The 20,590-nt window shown below is 39.8% G+C and overlaps 1 protein-coding gene across 1 annotated transcript in view; it reads left to right on the top strand.

The window, feature by feature from the left end:
• Positions 1-2,215: 2,215 nt before the first annotated feature.
• The window catches only part of LOC123502104 (zwei Ig domain protein zig-8-like), a 360,559-nt gene continuing 342,184 nt past the window's right edge, over positions 2,216-20,590 (top strand). The window contains exon 1 of the mRNA XM_045251318.1: positions 2,216-4,036. The gene's annotated coding sequence lies outside the window, so the exon portion shown is untranslated. The remainder of the gene's footprint in view (positions 4,037-20,590) is intronic.

The following is a 20,590-nucleotide window of genomic DNA, read 5'->3' as shown; positions in this document are numbered from 1 at the left end:
CATCTAACTCTCTCACTAGGAAATGCAACAACTTATAACACTAACAACAATGTCAGAAATACGTATCATCTATGAGAAAAAAATAACTGGAATAAGAAGAATGAAGTTAACAATATTTGGACGTAACTGGAGAACAAGAAGAAAGGTTTCACAGGAGCTATTGTGATTAATCCCTTCCGTACTGGGACGCTTTTACCATCAGCTTTGAGTATGATTAAACGATTTTATTTACATTAAAAAGTGTCTATAGATATCAGAACATTAATGGCCCCAGCCTTCACCATTTTAGTCCCCACGGAAGTTTCTGAAGCTGTATAAAATCGCCAAATAGTGAGCAGAATGAATATGGAAACGCGTCATGGTACTGAAGGGGTTAAAGAGGAACATGGCAAACAGTAGCCGCTATCACATTTTCTTTTATACAAGAGGGGAGACTGGCCAAGGGCAACAAAAAATGGGGAAGAAAAGGCCCACTGGATTGACAGTTCCCTTAGAGTTCTTAGAGTTATCCAAAAGTAAGGGCCAGATGTCTTGAAACCTCCCTATTAAAAGTAGTGAAGTCATAGGAAAATGGAAATGTAGAAGCAGACAGGGAAAGCAATAACAGCCTTACTAACATATTGTATAGCAGTGACCGGTGTGACTACTCTTAAAAAATATCCAAAAGTCACGGACAAATGCCTTCAAACCTCCCTATTAAAAGAAGTCAAGTCGTAGGAAGATGGAAATACAGAAGCAGACAGAGAAAGCAATAACATCCTTACTAACATATTGTATACCAGTGACCAGTGTGGCCAGTCTAGACAAGTACTAAGCGTCACAGGCGTAATGACTTAACACGCGTAACAACAACGTGACAACCCTAAGAAAAATAAAGCAGAAAAAAAATGTTCCCGTTTTCAAGAGCTAATATCCAGCATCTTCACTCATTCTTCCCTTTTACTGGTGGACTCCAAAACTTTTCACCGGTATCTGTATTTCTTCTTCCTCTCTTGAAATATAAAGAAAGAAAAAAAAAAGGAGAGGAATATCAAGACACATCAGGAACTAAATTGCCTAACTTATTTTTAGGATCTCTTATAATTAACTTTCCTCCAGCGGCATATTGAGAGAAAACTTCACTTCCTTTTTTTTTCTTTCCTCTCATATTTCGTCCTCTTAGTGAGACTTCCTGACACACACACACACACACACACACACACACACACACACACACACACACACACACACACACACACACACACACACACACACACACACACACACACACACACACACACACACACACACACACACACACACACACACACACACACAGGGTGTAAAAAATGGCTGTCCAGTCGTGATGTTGTATCTTTGGTGTCCTACAAACCAACATTGAGGCGACGGGCTATTTGTTACCTTCTTTTTGTCCACCTCCCTCTCCCTCTCTCTTCTCTAGTCCTGCGTCAGTCCCACTTCTTCTTTTTTTCTTCCTCCTCCTCCAACTCCTCTTCCTCCTTTGGCTGTCAGAGATGGCCCGTGCACGTCTCTACACCTATTTGAAAGGATCCTTAAAAAACTGTGTACGTTTAAGTCCGAAAAAAATGCATAGGTAACGGAGAATGAAGTGTGTGTGTGTGTGTGTGTGTGTGTGTGTGTGTGTGTGTGTGTGTGTGTGTGTGTGTGTGTGTGTGTGTGTGTGTGTGTGTGTGTGTGTGTGTGTGAGTTTAAGTGTGAGAGAGAGAGAGAGAGAGAGAGAGAGAGAGAGAGAGAGAGAGAGAGAGAGAGAGAGAGAGAGAGAGAGAGAGAGAGATAATTAGTAACTATCAAAGTTGGTCTATATCAAGATTCGACTGTACGAATATGTATGATTATTAATTATTGCTCTCTCTCTCTCTCTCTCTCTCTCTCTCTCTCTCTCTCTCTATATGTCTATGTCTCTCTCTCTCTCTCTCTCTCTCTCTCTCTCTCTCTCTCTCTCTCTCTCTCTCTCTCTCTCTCTCTCTCTCTCTCTCTCTCACCTTCCACTCATCCACCCACCATCCACACACACACACACACACACACACACACACACACACACACACAGGTAAACTCATACTCACTAAACATTACAACTTTTCTAAACATTCTCATTTCAACACTCCCGCCGCCCTGGCCTCCTGCAGCAGCCTGGCGCGGGTACATCACGGACAGCGGCGCGGATCTGCCCAGTTTCTCGACAACCACCGGCGTGAGGTAGTCTCGGCCGCCCCCTCTGCAGTGCCGCTGTCAGCCCGCGCGAGAGACCAGCAGACCGTGTTGTGAAAAGCCTTGCTATCATCGGTGGAGCTTTTTTAAGAGGACAGTTATCATTTATCGTATCCTTATGGGTGAATTTTTGCACTGATTGGGTTAGACTTACTGTTAAACTGCCACAGAAATCATGACAACATTCCTGGAAGCTGCTGTAACTTTCACCTCTCTGTTAGAAAGATTGTATCGATAGCGCGCCTAGACATTAAGTATCGCAGTGCACGCGTTTAGTTGTTTAGTTCGCAGAGTTGAAGCTTATCGTTAACTGTCACTGGAATCATGAAAATATGCTTCAATAACTACCACTACAGTTTCTTAGCAGTGTTGTAGTGACGAGACTTTAAGATATTCAGGATTGTAGTGCCCGCGTGTTTAGTTTGCAGAATCGCAACATCTCGTCTCGCTATTCGGAGTGCCATAATGGAAGTGAGCGTGTGTCAACAATGGTTCTCTTACACTCTTACAATCCTTTACTTATTTCCTGCCTCGTAGAAAACTTAGTGTGTGTAGTTAGAGGAAGAAGTTTACTTAGATGTGAGTGAAGAGCAGATACATGTGAACGCCAGAACGGATTGAGTATAAGACAAGTTTTCGTGTACTTTTTTCCCCCGTAGGGTGCTTAATGAGTGTGATTAAAAGAACACTACTTAAATGTGACTGAGGGAAAAGGTAACATATGGGAACAATAACATTAAATGACAGGTTTTTGCGTATTCTTCATGTAATTTTAAGAGAAACGCTGCACTCGAAACTATATTAGTGAAAAAAAAAAAAAAACTGCGTGCCGTAATGTGAACACCAAACGAAGAGGAGATATTTACTTGTTATTTAACTGAGCAATAAGGAAGCGTCTTGAAATTAAAAGAAATATATCAATGTGAGGAAAACCAAAGAAAAAATCAGTACACAAAAAATCTTGCTTTAGCAGTGAACATGTGAAAAATAAATAGTGAACAGATTGAATAGAAGTTTTGTATAATTTTCCTGTAACACTAAGTAACATCATATTGTACTACTGAGACTGTACTTTTGTTAGCGTGTGTAACTAGAACAACTAATAGTGACAACAACTATAAAAGGAACACCAATACAAATAAACACAGACTGCTTTCTAAATCCCTTTCATTTGACACACAACAAGCAAGACACGAGAAAGAAAAAGGAAAAATACACGAAAGTTACGTAAAAGAACAAACATCATACATAATTTCATAAACCATTTCTCGACACGTAAAAAAAACACCAGCTTAGCAAGAAAAAAAAGAAGAAAAGAAAAAGAAAAAAAATCACGTGAAGAGTTTTGTGTATCCCTGTAATCTACCGTCAAGCAAAGTGGCATTAATGAAAAACTTCGTGAACGTAAACCAAAGACACAAACACAGCCCCCACCATCTCTCCCCACACACACACACACAGAAGCACGCAAATTTCCCTAAACTGTTCCTGTAATCTTAGTCGAAGCCAAGAGACATCATCACGACAAACACAGGACAAGGAGACAAGTGAGAGCAGTGTATCTTTCTCTCCCTCTCGTGGCGTGCGCTCGAGTCCCCAGCGTAACAGCAACACAAGACAAGTGACGGGAGACCCCAACGTGACGTGCCTACCCTTCATTACATTGATGAGCGACGGCCACACCAAGGAAGACACGAGTACCACCACCTCAACCCGCCAGAAGGTCGTCCCCAGGCTGTATATGAGCCGGGAAGACGACTTTTCTTACTCCACCATTCCCTGATCGACTCCGTGTTACAGCCAAGTGAGTTCCAACTTAGTGAAATATGAACGTCAAGGTTTGTGCTTTTAAACAGTTTTGTTTCTAAATGCTACAGATGTTTAGTCGTGCTTTCATGTACTTTTCTTTTTTATTGATGGTGCAGAATGGCTATTAACTGATCTACAATTATAAGAAAAGCTACGAAAACCACAATATTTACCGCACAGTCCGTCAAACTACCTCTGGAATGCTGCAGATGTTTAGTCTTGGTCTGATGTGTTCTTCTTTTATCGACGGTGCAGAACAACTATTAACTAATCTAGAATGACAAGAAAAGCTACGGGAACCACAATCTTTATCGCACAACCTGTTAAACTACTACTGGAATAATGAAAACACTCCTACACTCCAATGATTTCTACTACATCCCCGTTTGTTAGCTCATCACAAGAATCATGAACTCTCTCTTGACATCTGCTCCCCCCGCCCGCCCCCCAACAAAAATTAGCTTCCCTCTCACGCAGCCTGTTAAAAAGTAGTCGAGATAACAGAAACAGTTGATAATACATCCTGTCAAGTCACAATTTTTGGGAGTGAACATTGTATTAGGTAAGTCAAGTTACGTTGGGTTAGGTTCGGTGAGGTTAAAGGTGTGTCAAACGTTAGGCTCGCTTAGTAAAGGTCTTGTTACCGCCAAAGCATGCATTTATCTTTAGTTAAATTAGATTAGGTTATTTGATATGTTGAATTTGTCTTAGTTGTTAGATTAAGTTCCATTAAGTTAGGTTAGATGAAGTTGTTTGATTTGTGAGGTTTGCCTTAGTTGTTAGATTAAGTTCCATTTAGTTAGGTTAGGTTAGGTTAGGTGAGGTGAGGTTAGACTGTTCCATATGTTGAGTTTGCCTTAGTTGTTAGATTAAGTTGCGTTAAGTTAGGTTAGGTTAGGTGAGGTTGTTTGATATGTTGAGTTTGCCTTAGTTGTTAGATAAGTTACGTTGATTTAATTAGGTTAATTTTAGTAAGATTAGGTTGAGTTTTGTTTTAGCTGTTAGGTTAAGTTAGGTTTAGTTCTGATAAAGTTAAGAAATCCTAGGTCTAGTTTCGTTTAATTGTGTTAGGTTAGGTTAGGTTAGGTTAGGTTGAGTTCCCTTAGCTTAGGTTAAGCTAGGTTTGGTTCTGATATGTTTACAAATATTAGGTTTAGTTTGGCTTGGGTAGTTCATGTTGAGTTATGTTAGGTTAGATTTGCTTATGTTAGCACAGTAAGGAAAAAATCTTAATATTACAAACTCACACAATAATTCAGATTGAAAAGATGACCTACCCTATACTCAAAGAAAGAAAAAAAAAAACACACTCAACATACAATAATTTACATTCTAAAGGAGACCTATTTCATACTTAAAAAGAAAAAGAAACTTAAATTCACGTCAACTAAGCACGACACAACACAACATACTCCAAACCCAAACAACCTTTGAATCCAACACAACCTAACAACACAAAATCTAACATACTGCAAAGCTTCCTCATTAATTTCCACTGCTTCTTAGAAATCACCACTTTATTTTGAGCTGGTATGGATTTCTTTTGGAGAGACCTTCCCTTTCAGAACGGAGCACGAGTTTACTAATGAGGCGGATTTTATGGTGGGGAAAGATACGCGCTAAGGGAAGAGAACTGCTCGCCTTGGATCCCTCCGCCCTGTACTTCATAAACCAACTTGCCGCGCTGGTTGCTCTTATTAACACCCGCCACTGGAAAAACTGCTTGGAGAGAGAGAGAGAGAGAGTTAATTTTGTTTTTACAGGGTTACAGAACACATTTGAAAAGGTTGTAGTACTAAAACTAAAAAAGAAAACTTGTTGCAATGACGGGCGCGCGCACACACATACACATACACACACACACACACACACACACACACACACACACACACACACACGAGAGAGAGAGAGAGAGAGAGAGAGAGAGAGAGAGAGAGAGAGAGAGAGAGAGAGAGAGAGAGAGCTGTAAGCCATAATAGTAGCACTCTTAAAGCAGTGAAGAAGTCTAAGAGGTGGTCGGCAAGTCAGAATAAGAAGATAAATAATACCAAGTCACGCCTAAAACAACCCTAAATTGGAGCAAATGTGCCTCTGAAGTACCACCATCGCCACTTATTTCAAAGCTTTCACAGTGATTTAGTGGAGCAATGCAAGTCACTAAGAGCAATGCATGGTTTGTCGGTAGGTATCCACAAAAGAAAGAGGAGAATAAAATCATGAAAATATTTTGCAATTTCTGGCCGCTTCAATGTGTGGAAGTGACTGTAGAGGAGGAAAGATAAACCCTGACATGTTAGTTATTGAGGTAAGGTTAGCAAAAAGTAGAGATGAAGTTAGATAAAAATATAGAGATCAAGTTAAATAAATACGTTGAGATGAAGTTAAATAAAGACGTAGAAATAAAGTTAAATAAAAACAAGATTAATAGTGCAATATCTCGACTAATTTTCATGATTTCAACGCCTTAAAGAGAAAACTATTTTAGTTTTCAAATGTTTTTTTTTTCAATAAATTACAAATGTTACTCTAAACAATTAAGGTTTTAAGGGACATTTTCGCTATCATCAAACCTTATTGGATATTTTCGTGCTCCTTGAGATGGTCATAATCTTTTACGAGCTTTGTTGTAAAAAAATAATAATTTGAACGGAGCTCTCATTATAAGCAAGTTACTACAAACTACTGGAGCTTTCAAGGGTATTTTCATTATTATAAGCTTTACTGGAAACGAAAGGTGTTTTCCAGGGCACTGTCATCGTAAGTAAGCCGAATTGGAAACTACAAGGGTTTTCAAGGATCTTTACATTATCAATAAGCTTTAAAGGAAGTAGAGGTGTGTTCATAATCTAAGTAAAGCTGAACATCGAATTTACCTCATAGGGGAAATGAATGATAAGGATCCACTTAAGGCGGCGTCACACTAGCACTTTTCCGTCTTCTTTTTCCGTCAATTTTCTGACGACTGTCAACTTTTGCAGACGGTGGCCGTCACACACAAGCTTGTTCCGCCTTTGCCGCGCTTGTCGATTGTAAACAAACATGGCTCCTCATTCACCCCAGCAAGCCGCGGCTTTTTTGCACCTTATAATGTAATCAGCTGCTCTGTGATCCCAAAGGCAACGGTGACCTCCAATACTCTCTATGAGAAATTCGTCAGTGTGTTTTGTCCACTGCTCATCTTGGCCAGCTACTTGGAAGTTGCCTTGGAAATATTCAAAAGCATCGCACATTCGCACTCCCCTGGAAATGTACACAAACAACTGAGGAACTTTTCATTGCTAGGCTAGAAGAAAAAAATATGTATACAAACATATATTCACCAACTCATTTAAATTTCATGCCATGATAATAGCATTCTTCCGTTTAACAAAAAAAAAAAAAATTTTTAATAAAAGTGTTGATTAGAAACCATAGTTCTTATTTTGACTAAAAATTGGCGCTAGACGAAAACGATGCGTTCCGTCTGACTCAAGACGACGGAAAGAGTTGACGGAAGAGTAAAAAGACGACGGAAATCGCCTGAGACGACGGAAAAAGTGCTAGTGTGACGCCGCCTTTAGTGACAAACGTGGCTTTTGAAAACAGACCGGGGTCATTAAGAGAGAGCGAAGCGTCTCAAAACACAGACCTTTCTCAGCAAAATATGGTAGACAAGAGACGAATATCTTAATTAATCCCAGGAATCCGTAGAAGCTTCTTTAATACTATTTCCTGAGCTAAGATGAGATAATTTCTACCAAGTCTTATGCCTGTTTTGATTTATGTAGTGTACTTTTACAGCATGTGTCTAAAAAGCCCAGTTGTCTGACGCACAAAAAGACTACGGTAAGTTCAAAGTTCTTTTAAAGCCATTTAGTTACGCACTGTGTCCATTTGTACATTGTGCTTAAAAATGCAGTTTTCTGACCTGAAGTAGATTAAGTTAAGAAGTTATAAGCTACCACTCGGATCCTAAGGGTTAACAAACAACAATAGACAGCTCAAGGACGCTACATAAGGAAGATAACGACTAAGTGGGGAGCTCCATTCCACATTCCAGCATCTTTACTGGGCTGCGCTAAGACTGTCACAGGAGAACACATCATCAACAATCACGTTACACACAACTGAATCAACAATAGACAGCTCAAGGACGCTACATAAGGAAGATTACGACTAAGTGGGGAGCTCCATTCCACATTCCAGCATCTTTACTGGGGTGTGCTAAGACTGTCAGAGGAGAACACATCAGCAACAATCATGTTACAGACAACTGAATACGAGGCAAATTAAAAACTCCTTAACCACTTCAGTACTATGACGCATTTTCATACTTATTCTGGTTACTATTTGGCGATTTTATACAGCTTCAGAAACTCATGTGGGGGGATTAAAATAGTGAAGACTGTGGCTAATAATCTTTTGACCTCCAGAGACCCTCCCTAATGCAAATAAAATGGTCTAATCATATCCAAATAATCAGTGTAAAAATGCGTCTCAGTATCGAAGGGGTTAAATCAAAAGGGAGCGCAGGAGACATTTTTTTTTTTTTCAGGACACTCTCATTATACATCGAGTCGTCGGAATTCTGGCTGGGGGTCGATTGGGTCGTGTTCCGCGGGGTCGTGGGGCGAGTGATAAAAGAGGCCGTATTAAGTTGAAGGGCTGGCAGGTGTTTTAAGAGGCCGTGCAGACTTCATGAAAATGGTCCCTCGCTTCAAGGAGATACAAGAATAGTAGTGGAAGTAGCAAGGAGAGGAGTAGAAGTGGCGAAGACAGATGTAAAAGTGGCGTGGACAGATGTAAAAGTGGTAAAGACAGATGTAAAAAACGGCGATGATATATATAAAAGTGGCGAGATCAGATGTAAAAGTGGCGAGATCAGACGTAAAAATGGCGATGACAGACGTAAAAATGGCGATGACAGACGTAAAAATGGCGATGACAGACATAAAAATGGCGATGACAGACATAAAAATGGCGATGACAGAACTAAAAATGGCGACGACAGACGTAAAAGTGGCGAGGACAGATTTAAAAGTGGCGAGGAGATGAGGTAAAATTCAAACAATTCAAACAATCAGACACATATCAGAAACACGGGGAAGAGAGAGAATTAGAAGTAAAAGAAAGAGACAACAGAAGAGACAGACACAGAGACAAAGAAAAAAAACCCAAGAAACAGGACCAGTGACGGAGACAGAGAAGCAGTGACATAGCATAACCAGAGCCATAACACGGACGAACAGAGATAAACTAGAGCAGAAACAAGAAAAAAATAAACTAACAGACGGACAATTAGCAGAAGCAGACACCATGGCAGGAACAAGACCACAAAAAGAGACAGAAATTAGCAGAAACAGCCCATGAATAGACAAAAACAAGAACCACAGAGAAGAGACAGAAACAACGAGCATCCACACAGATAGACAGCCAGATAGCAGCAGAAACACAGGCAAAGACACGGGTGAGTGGGTGTACTAGTGGGTTGTAATAATGACGCTTCAACATCTGTACCTGGCGAGGGTTGGCAAGCGGTGGTTAATCCGTCGGAGAGACAAAGACTCCTTTTCAACTGGCAGGCCCTTGACGCTCTCCTGTCAATGTAGGCAACGCGGGAGACTCTCGTGTGTTGAGCTTCCTGAGGCAGTCATTTCCATCCGGCTCTTTCTCCCTCCGTTTAGTTCAAACCTCGATTTAATGTATGTAGGAATTGGCGTTTGGTTCTTATACGTGGCCTCTCTCTCTCTCTCTCTCTCTCTCTCTCTCTCTCTCTCTCTCTCTCTCTCTCTCTGTTCTATTTCTATTTTCATCTTCCCTTGTCTGTTTATATGTCTTCCTTCGTTCGAATTTCCTTGTTTTCTATTTCTGTTTTTCTTATATTTTTATCTTTGTTTTCTTATACGTGGGCTGTTTATTTTTCCTTCCTTTCTCCGTTTGTTCTATTTCTATTTTTATCTTATCTGTTTATCTGTTATCTGTTTATTTCTTCCTTTGTTTTATTTCCTTGTTTCCCATTTTTGTCTCGTATTACTCATTTTTCTTGTATTTCTGTCCTTGTTTTCTTTCTTTCTGTTTCTCCTTCCTCTCTCTCTCTCTCTCTCTCTCTCTTTGTTCTATTTCTTCTATCTTCCCTTGTCTATTGGTCTGTTTATTTCTTCCTTCGTTCTTGTTTTCTATTTCTGTCTCTCAGTTTCTCTTATATTTCCATCTTCCTGTTTTCTTTCTATCTTTCCATATTTTCTATTTGTATCTCTATGTTGTTCTGGTTTTGTTTTTCCTTTACTTTATTTCTATCTACGCGCTATATTTCTATCTTCTACTTTGCCCTATTTCTATCATTTTTTACGCAGTTTCTCCATTCTTTTACATTAACTCTTATTTCACACTCATATATCTATTTGTGTACTTCAGTGCTTATCTGTCTAAATATCCTCACTGCTGTCTATTTTTTTTTTTATACCATGTGGGCTTTTCACGGGAATTTATGGGCTAAAGGGCATACTTTTTTGGGTACCTCCTATCTTAAAGCCCACCCGCTAGGAAACCGTTGCCCCGAGTGAGGAAGCCCAACCTACACTCAGACCGTGGACAGGATTCGAACCCGTGCGCTTGGAGACCTCTAGGATCCCAAAGCACGCATGGTTCCATTGTATCTATCTATGCAAATATTCCTGTATAGAAGAAATTTATTTATCCATCCATATTTATGATTTTTTTTCACATAGCCTATATTATTAATTTGTATTCGTTTATCATCTATCTAGCTATTAATGTACCTATCGATTTAATTGTCTATCTATCTATCAATTGTTTTTATTAAGAAGGCAAATAATACAGAACAAAAGGAACAAGAAAGATCTACCTATCCGTCCATTCTCTCTCTCTCTCTCTCTCTCTCTCTCTCTCTCTCTCTCTCTCTCTCACACACACACACACACACATGAATTTCCTTTGTCATCTTTTTCTTTGTTTTGATCCTGTTAAAAAGATAAATAAGCCAACCCTTCACAGTTCTTGGTACGATATTTAAGTGATTTCCCTTGAGGTGGTTTAGGTTACGAGTCCGGTTCTTGAGTCTAGTTTACGAGGTCCGAGATTACTGGTTCGAGGCTTGAGTCTCGAGGTTTAGTTCTCGAGGTTTAGTTTACAAGGTTTGGTTTACGTTGTTTGAGTCACGAGGTTTGGTTTACGAGGTCTGGTTCACGAGTTTTGGTTCATATGGTTTGGTTGACGAGGTTTGGTTCACGAGTTTTGGTTCACGAGTTTTGGTTCATATGGTTTGGTTCAAGAGGTTTGGTTTAAGAGGTTTGGTTGACGAGGTTTAGTTCAAGAAGTTTGGTTCACGAGGTTTGGTGCACGAGATGTGGTTCACGAGGTCTAAAAAGTCTGGTTCCTGTGGTCTACTCAGTACTTGGGTCCATGCAAAACTCTATCTCACAAAAAAAATTAAGAGAGAATTATCACAAAATATTAAACTACACCTTAAGTTTTCTTCAAAGTGGATGAAAAATAAAAATAAAAAAAAATATAATGAAGAGAGCGTCTTTGTTCGGCATTTCATTGTTTTCCTTTGAAAAATGTTAATTACTCAACCGAGGAGAAAGAAAGGCAGAGAGAAGCTTCTTTCTTGCAAGAGTCGCCTTTTGTTTCCTCACTCTCAAAGTCTAAATACTCCACGCCACGAGTTTATCTAAGCCTTTGACTGCCTCGACCTCTCCTCAAGCTTAATAAAGTGTGCCAGTGAGGTTTACAGTATAATTTCAAAGGACGCCACCACCGCCAGCACGAGTGATTGAAAACCTCTAGCCCGGAAAATACTGAGTAGCTTAACCTTCTCAACCACTCACTGCTAACACTTGGAGGGAGATTATGCGTTTTGGTAACTTTTAAAGGAAATTTCATTGGTTATTGTTAAAGGAAAAGGAAGAGGTTGCTTATACTGAAGGAGATTCGTTGATTGTTCTTAAGAAAACGTTGGTTTTAACCCCTTCAGTATTGGGACATTTTTATCTAGAGTTTTGGGGACAATTAGACCATTTTATTGATATTAGGAAGGGTCTATGGAGGTCAGAATATTAAAACCCACAGTCTTCACTATTTCAATCCACACATAAGTTTCTGAAGCTGTATAAAATCATCAAATAGTAAGCAGAGTGAATATGCAAAGGCGTCACCTAATCTAACCTAGGCTAACCTAACCTAACCTGACCTTAAGGGGGAAACACGCTGGTTGCTCATACATGGGGAAACTCATTGAAAAATCTACACGTTGATTGCAGTTAAGACAATAAAACATACTAATTAAATTCCAGAAAAAAAACTATAGAGAATACTTGGGACAATGAAACACACTGACTCTACTTTAGGAAATAGAATAATAGCCACAGACTGCACTTCAGGAAACAGGTAGACTGTGCACCTGAGGTAATTAAAAGTCGTGAAAAATGAAAAAAAGATAAACAAATGCCAACTAAAAAACTTAAAATGAATGAGAACGATAGGCTGCAATAGGTAGGTGTATTTCATAGGGACTGCCACGTATAGGTCTGATGGACTTTAGCAGCTTCCCTTATGTTTTTGTCACTGCCGAGAGAAGAGAGCTGGAGCCACGACGAACATCACTCCTCCAGGGCACAAGACTGTCTGAAGCCATGTCCAGGCCACCGCTACAGATATAAGTCTAGTGTTTTCCAGTCGTGATTCAGGAGGTGGTAAGAAACTAGAAAAATCAAAAGTCAGTATATTATAAGGGTCCCTTGGTGAAAAGTACACTTATTTGTATGGTAATAAAGAAAAGAAAGACGAAAAAGAGAAAAGTAAAAGAAAAAAAGATGATTAAGTGAGAAAGAACACACAAATGAAAAAAAAACCACCAATTTTTTTTCTATTTAAGAGAAACTGAGAAAAAAATAGCACGAAATGAAAACAAGCCTAGAGGAATGGCAACAATGACTCCAGGGTACATTCTATCCATTGTTTGTGTGGATGTAACCTGAAAAAAGGGTACATAGCTATCAATTGAACATTCCACTTCACATTACACGCAGACTTTTAATGGAGTGGAAATGAATTAACACGAGTAATTAAGAAAAATAATAGGCAATAGGAAATTAATTATGTGTTCCTTGTTAAAACTTGACTGTTACTACCGCATCGAATACAAACATGTGACAAAGAGACTGGTGACTGTAAGTTTATCGAGTATACATCTAGACAAAATTTAGCCAGTATTCTCAATCATTTATTCCCTTTTCTGGCAAACTCTGGAACTCCTTCTCTGCTTCTCCTCCTTCCTATGACTTGATCCTTTTAAGAGACAGGTTTCATGAGATTTATCTTCTAATTTTTGATGATCGTATGAAGACTGGAACGTGAGTGAACTTTTTTTTTTTTTTTATGCTTTTAATCTTTGGACGGTGACACTCTTAGGTAAAAGAAAAATATAATACTTGCACCATAAACTAACCATCATTGACACATTGGCTAAGATATAAAGGCAAAAAAAATATCATAGTTTGAAAACAAGATAGTACAACTGGAGGTGCCAACTATCAGTCACTACATCGCGAACTAGCCGTCATTAGCTTACTGAGAAGAAACTTACGAGAGGAAAAGAGAAGTTAGAGGAGCAGCTTTTAGAGACACCAACAATTAGGAAACGCCAGCCAACTCTCAATTCCTGCATCAGCAACTCCCCATTACTGACGCGCTGACTGAAATAAAGAAAAATTTGTGGATGTGGATTAGGAGAAAAGAAAAAAAACTACCACTAGTACAAATTAAATTCATTATTTCTTAAAAACTAATTTAACACGTGCCAACTACGTAAACACACACACACACACACACACACACACACACACACACACACACACACACACACACACACACACACACACACACACACACACACACACACACACACACAGAAAAAAGAATAGAAAAGTATACTTAGAAATGAGAGATTACAGAGAGGTACTACTTAGAGCATTTAGTTGTGTAATTGATCACTAAATCTTAACTTGACCAGCACTAACACGTTCCAAAAAGCGAAGAAAACGAAAAGGGAACACACGTTAAGAGAAAGACGAGAAGCAGGAACCACCAATCGTGCTCTCCGCCAGAAGAGGATAAACCAATAAGGGTCGGTCTGTGTGCGGGCAGGGAGTCGTGCAGCGATCTTTTAAAGGAATGGAGGTTGCCTGAGGGACGGCGAGCGGCCAAAATCCCGCGGCGAGGAGGCGGCGGCTCCTGCACATACTGATGAGCGGCCCATGGCTCCACCACATCCAGGAGGACCCCGACGAGGATTCTGCAAACCTCCTCAAGCCGTTATAGACCTCCTCAAGACTTCCTAGATCTTCTGAAGACTCTCTAGACGTCTTACGTCTTCCTGAAATCGAACCTAGACCTCCTGAATTCTCCCTAGACATTCTGAAGACTCCCTAGACTTCCTAAAATCTCCCATGACCTCCTGAAAACTCCCTAGATATATTGAAGTCTTTCTATAGCCCCTGAAGACTCCTTAGACCTCCCAAAGACTTTAAGGGATCTGAAGAATCTAAAGGATCAGAAGACTCAATGGGACCTGAACAAAGGGCCTACAATATTGATGGACCTGAAGACCAGCGGGAGCATTCACGGTTCTCAAGGACAAACTCACATGCATTGGTATTCCGTGTGTTTATCTTTTTTTTTTTGTCAGTGTTATGAATGAAGGAAGAAAGAAAAAATAAAAGAAAATATAAGAAATGTAAGGTGATCTTCCTAACTGCATGTCTACCCTCCTCTTGTTTCCTCGCTGCACAAGGCTTTCTTCTTCCTCTCATCCCTGTTCTGTCTAGCTCTCTAATACAAGAGTTAACCAGTACTCTCAATTATTCATACCTTTCTCTGGTAAACTCTGGAACTCCCTGCCTGCTTCTGTATTTCCATCTTCCTACGACTTGACTTCTTGTAAGAGAGAGGTTTCAAGATATTTGTTCCTGCTTTTTGGCTAATTCTTATTTCTGTTGCCCTTGGCCAGTTTTCCCTCTTGCATAAAAAATACATCTTTTAAATTATCAATATGAATTACGAAAATAAAATAAAAGTATATAGAAGTTTCCAGATTAGGAATACTTTATGTGAAATATATGCGTATTAGGAAAGAAAAAAAAGGAAAGGAAAAGAAAGCGAGAAAATTGTTAAAAATATAACAAAAAGTGTCGAAAAACATGACTGATGTATTGTCAAGAAGCAAACGTGGATTTCTAGAGAAGGATGCGACAAAAAATCCAAAAAGAATATTTCATAAGAAGGAGGAATATTACCGCTTCAGTAGTGGGTCACAGTTTTACCTTCAGATTTGTGTACGCTTAGATAATTTTATTTACATTAAGAGTAGTCTATGGAGGTCAGAAGATTGATGGCCAAAGACTTCGCTATAATCCCCTCACATAATTTTCTGAAGCTGTACAAAATCACCAAGTAGTAAGAAGAACGAATATAGAAACGCGTCACGCTACTAAAAGTCAATTTCTTGCTGTATAAATGAAAATTCAGATAAGAAACTGAGACAGATAGATAACACATACAGAGAAGATACATACAAAGTGACACGATCAATAAAGAGAGTAATGAAGACAAGGAACAAGTAAGATTAAATGGACGTTTATTAAAGCAAAAAAAGACGAGTTTGCAGGAAAAAAAAGGAAAAGATTTATTTTGGAAAGATTTGCCATAACACAGAGAGAGAGAGAGAGAGAGAGAGAGAGAGAGAGAGAGAGAGAGAGAGAGAGAGAGAGAGAGAGAGAGAGAGAGAGAGAGAGATTGATGGTCCTCAGATAAAATACGTAAAAAATATATAGAGATCTATTAATAAGAGTAGAGAAAAAAATAAGACCGAGAAAAGAATGAGTTTCCAGGAAGATCTTTTTTTTTTTGACAAGTCCGAAATCAGGATATCTGAGGAGGAGGAGGAGGAGGAGGAGGAGGAGGAGGAGGAGGAGGAGGAGGAGGAGGAGGAGGAGGAGGAGGAGGAGGAGGAGGAGGAGGAAATGAAGGATTAGTTGGAAAGAGAAAATACAAAACGATGAAAAGGAACAAAAGAAAAAAGAAATTGACTTGCGAAAATTGAAGAAAGAAGAGAGAGAGAGAGAGAGAGAGAGAGAGAGAGAGAGAGAGAGAGAGAGAGAGAGAGAGAGAGAGAGAGAGAAGGGGGGAGCTATCATTCTCAAATCTTCTCTTAATGGGAGAATGGTCCTCCTCCTCCTCCTCCTCCTCCTCCTCCTACTCCTCCTACTCCTCCTCCTCCTCCTCTTATCACCCTCTCCTCATGACCTTCTCCCTTCACCCTCTCCCTCTCCCTTTCCCCTTCTCCCTGTCCTCCCTCCCCCCCTCGCCCATCAAACACAGCTGCCATGCGGGCGACACACAGAATTAAGTTTGAGTTCCTGCAAAACTTTCTTCACCAGGTTTTCTTCACCACATGTATAGCAGACAAAATAGTATTGTATTGAGAAATTATAAAACTGCCAATAAAAGTTACGTCATTCAACTAAATATCTCTTGTTTATTTCTTTAATTGGAGTAGAGTGAATTTTTATGGCTTAAGATGAAGTTGATGGCAGAAAAAAAATTATAAAAACGTCTCTTATGTGTTCCTGTTTAGTGTGTGTGTGTGTATTCACTGTTTGATCTGCTGCAGTCTCTGACGAGACAGCCAGACGTTACCCTACGGAGCGAGCTCAGAGCTCATTATTTCCGATCTTGGGATAGGTCTGAGACCAGGCACACACCACACACCGGGACAACAAGGTCACAACTCCTCGATTTACATCCCGTACCTACTCACTGCTAGGTGAACAGGGGCTACACGTGAAAGGAGACACACCCAAATATCTCCACCCGGCCGGGGAATCGAACCCCGGTTATCTGGCTTGTGAAGCCAGCGCTCTAACCACTGAGTGTGTGTGTGTGTGTGTGTGTGTGTGTGTGTGTGTGTGTGTGTGTGTGTGTGTGTGTGTATCTGATCTATGCAAGACAACACTAATCAGTATCCTCTCGTTCCTCTGCAAAGTGGCCATGCTAACTACATCACTTTGAGACCGACGGCAACAAAATGACACTTGGCCCCCTCACTGGAGTCACCCTGCCCCACCTCAATGATAAAAAGACTACAAGTTAGGCGTATTATATTTCCTCTATCTTGTTCTCCCTCCACCACTCCCTCTTCTTTCCTCCATATCTCCCTCCAGAAATTACCTCTATCTCTCTCCTCCATCATACACCTTCCTTTATGTTTCCTCCACCTTCCCTCCAGTTCTGACTATCCTATCTCACTTCCTTCATAGTTAAAATAGCACTTTTCTAAAAGGCTACAAGTTGGGCGCTAGGAATTAGAATCACCCACTACTCATTGGCCTTGTAAAGTTTAGAGTTAACGAGGGAAATGTACTGTAACCTTGAACCACGCTCCATTTATTCATACAAGTAGAAGAACCCAGAGCATTGAAAGGATGAATATGGGATGCTTTCTATACTATTAAGCAACAACATCGGCAAAAAAATTAGTAGTACTAGTAGTAGTAGTAGAAGTAGTAGTAGTAGTAGGGATAATAGTAGCAGGAACAGCATCATCACCAGTAGTAGTCGTAGTAGCGGTAACTGTAGCATCAATAGACGTAACAGCAGCAGTAGTGGTTATTACAGTAGTAGTAGTAGTAGTAGTAGTAGTAGTAGTAGTAGTAGTAGTAGTAGTAGTAGTAGTAGTAGTAGTAGTAGTAGTAGTAGTAGCAGCAGCATCATAGGAATCTTTAAAGGGAGCTCTCCTCTCCAGAACAACACGAAAACAGCAGAGAGAGAGAGAGGGGAGAGAGAAAGAAAAGAGGGAAACTACTTCATTCTGAGAAACGAGTAATGGTCCTCTTTCCTGTGACGAGTTACATACATAGGTCTTGGAACTGTGGCCCTTTGTGTGTGTGTGTGTGTGTGTGTGTGTGTGTGTGTGTGTGTGTGTGTGTGTGTGTGTGTGTGTGTGTGTGTGTGTGTGTGTGTGTGTGTGTGTGTGTGTGTGTGTGTGTGTGTGTGTGTGTGTGTGTGTGTGTGTGTGTGTGTGTGTGTGTGTGTGTGTGTGTGTGTGTGTGTGTTAGGATTCAGATTACATAACTTTTATTTATTTTCCATTATTCCAATTTCCCGTTTTCTAGACCCTAAAGCTATTTGTGCCTATTCATTCCATTAATTTCAGTAGGTCGGAATACAAAACACCAAATTTCTTTATGTACATTCACTCCATGTATGTATTCTACTGACGCTACATCTATACATCATAATTCATACATTCATCTGTGTCTGCGTAAAATGTATATCTCCTATCTTTTTGTAATGTATTTTTCACCCATTCATTATATTTTATTTTCTACAAAGCTCTACTACATTCATACTCTTCTGTTAACTTTCTGGTAAGACATATTTTTGATTTCTCTTAACGTTTCATTTCTCCTTCACACACCAAGAACTCTAATGCACGTGTCCCAGCAGCCACCGTGCGTTGTCACTCATCGACCTTCACCCGTAACTCACTTTAACGCAGCCATTAACTCACTCACGCTCCCATCAACTCATTGGCCGCTCATGACACACTCAGTCGCTCATTACCTCATTACAGTAACAAGACAATTTTACCGAGCCAAAAATAACTGCAAGGAGAAGAAAAATGGACTTAGAACAAAAAACTTTACCTATTTAGAGTATCAGTGGAATTATTCAACTAGAACAATGAAAATGGAAACTTGTATAGGTATTTTCATGTCTGTATTATTGGTTGCTGCCGGGGTACAGTGGAACCATGCGTGCTTTGGGGTCCGAGGGTTCTCCAAGCGCAAGTTGGGCTTTCTCACTCGGGGCAACGGTTTCCTAGCGAGGCTTTGAGATAGGAGATACCACACAAAGCATTCCCTTTAGCCCATAAATTCCCATGAAAAGCCCACATGGTATAAACAGAAAAATTGTGTTCTGAATTCCTTCCGTGCGATCTGGAACCATTCACTGCACTATAAACAATGTATAGGATCTTTACGAGCATATGTAAAAGAAAAAATATGCGTTTACGTGATATTGTAATTTCTGGCCAGTATAATGCATGGCGGTGAATGTGGAGCAAGAAAACATGCCTCAGAATGGGTAGTAATTAGGCTTGATTCACACTATCACTCCAGTCTCGCTCCGCTCTTATTCTGCTCACGGTCCAGTCCAGTATTGTTACATGCGGAGCGAGAGCGAGGCCAGACCAGAGCGAGTGTCAATCAAGCCTAAGGGATCTAACCGAGGGGGACATTAGCAAAGTTCTCAGGATCAGTAACGACATTTGAACCAGGAATAATGTGTTCAAGCTAAGATAAATTTAAGTATAAAAAAAACAAGATGGGAAGGAAATAGTTCTCAAAGTAACTAGATTTGAACAAGAAATAATGTGTTCAAGCTAGGATAAATTTAGGAATAAGAAAAAGATGGGAAGGAAATAGTTCTCAAATAGACTGGCAGAGGAATAGAATGGACTCAGTAATCAGTCTCTTAATACTAAGTCAACAGTGAGCTTTAAAAGAAGATTAGACATACATATAGATGGGACTGATTGGCGGAAATAGGTAGGTATGCTTCATAAGTGACTCCGAAGTGAAACCCTGATGGCGTCTTGCATCGTCCCTTATTTCCATATCATAATGGCGCACACCTCCTTTCCTCGCTGTCTTCCACTCCACAAGAGTCAATGGGGTCGCTGAAGTTAAGGACGGGAAAATGTCAGTGTTTTTAATGATCTTCAATATACGTAGCTGTATTTGTAAGGTAAACTAACCCATTGTTAACGTGACCTCATTCCGCCTAAAAGCTTTCGATAATTTGTAAGGGAAAATTTTGTATGATCTGCTTCGTACCATCATTACTAAGGTGAATCATGACGCAGCTACCCATTGTTTCAGTGTTACGATAGCAGACATCTCGTTTTCTCTCCGTTTACAAGAGTCACTCATCTATCTGAGAACTTCACACAGTTTTGAATGTGTTAATGATTTGCTTCATGCCTTCATTTGCAAAGTAATTCATGGATGCAGATACACATTGTTAACTTCATAAACACACACACACACACACACACACACACACACACACACACACACACACACACACACAAACACCTCGTTGTCTCCCGCTTCACGAGTCACTACATGATTTAAACGCGTTTCACATTACGACAGAAAAATCATCAATGTTTTTATCGTTTTTCATAACCAGAAGTATAACCATTCCTTGTAACATTAACTGATGCCTATAAGTACCCACTGTAAAGAACTTTTTTTTTTTTTATCATTAACTAAGCTATTTAATTTTTTCAGGCTATTAATACGAAATATTTCACCATTTCTACCAACAACATTACGTTTTATTTTATTTTATCTTATTTCAACCATCTATTTATCTTTCTATCCTAATTATGTTTACAAGCAAGTTTAATATTTCTCATAATCCAATAAACATGACTCTGGCCATTAATCTTCTGACCTCCATAGACCCTTCCTTATATAAA

This window comes from Portunus trituberculatus, chromosome 10, assembly GCF_017591435.1.
Source record: "Portunus trituberculatus isolate SZX2019 chromosome 10, ASM1759143v1, whole genome shotgun sequence".
Lineage (NCBI taxonomy): Eukaryota > Metazoa > Arthropoda > Malacostraca > Decapoda > Portunidae > Portunus > Portunus trituberculatus.
Note: the sequence above shows the minus strand (reverse complement) of the source record. Positions and strands in the feature narration are given on the sequence as shown.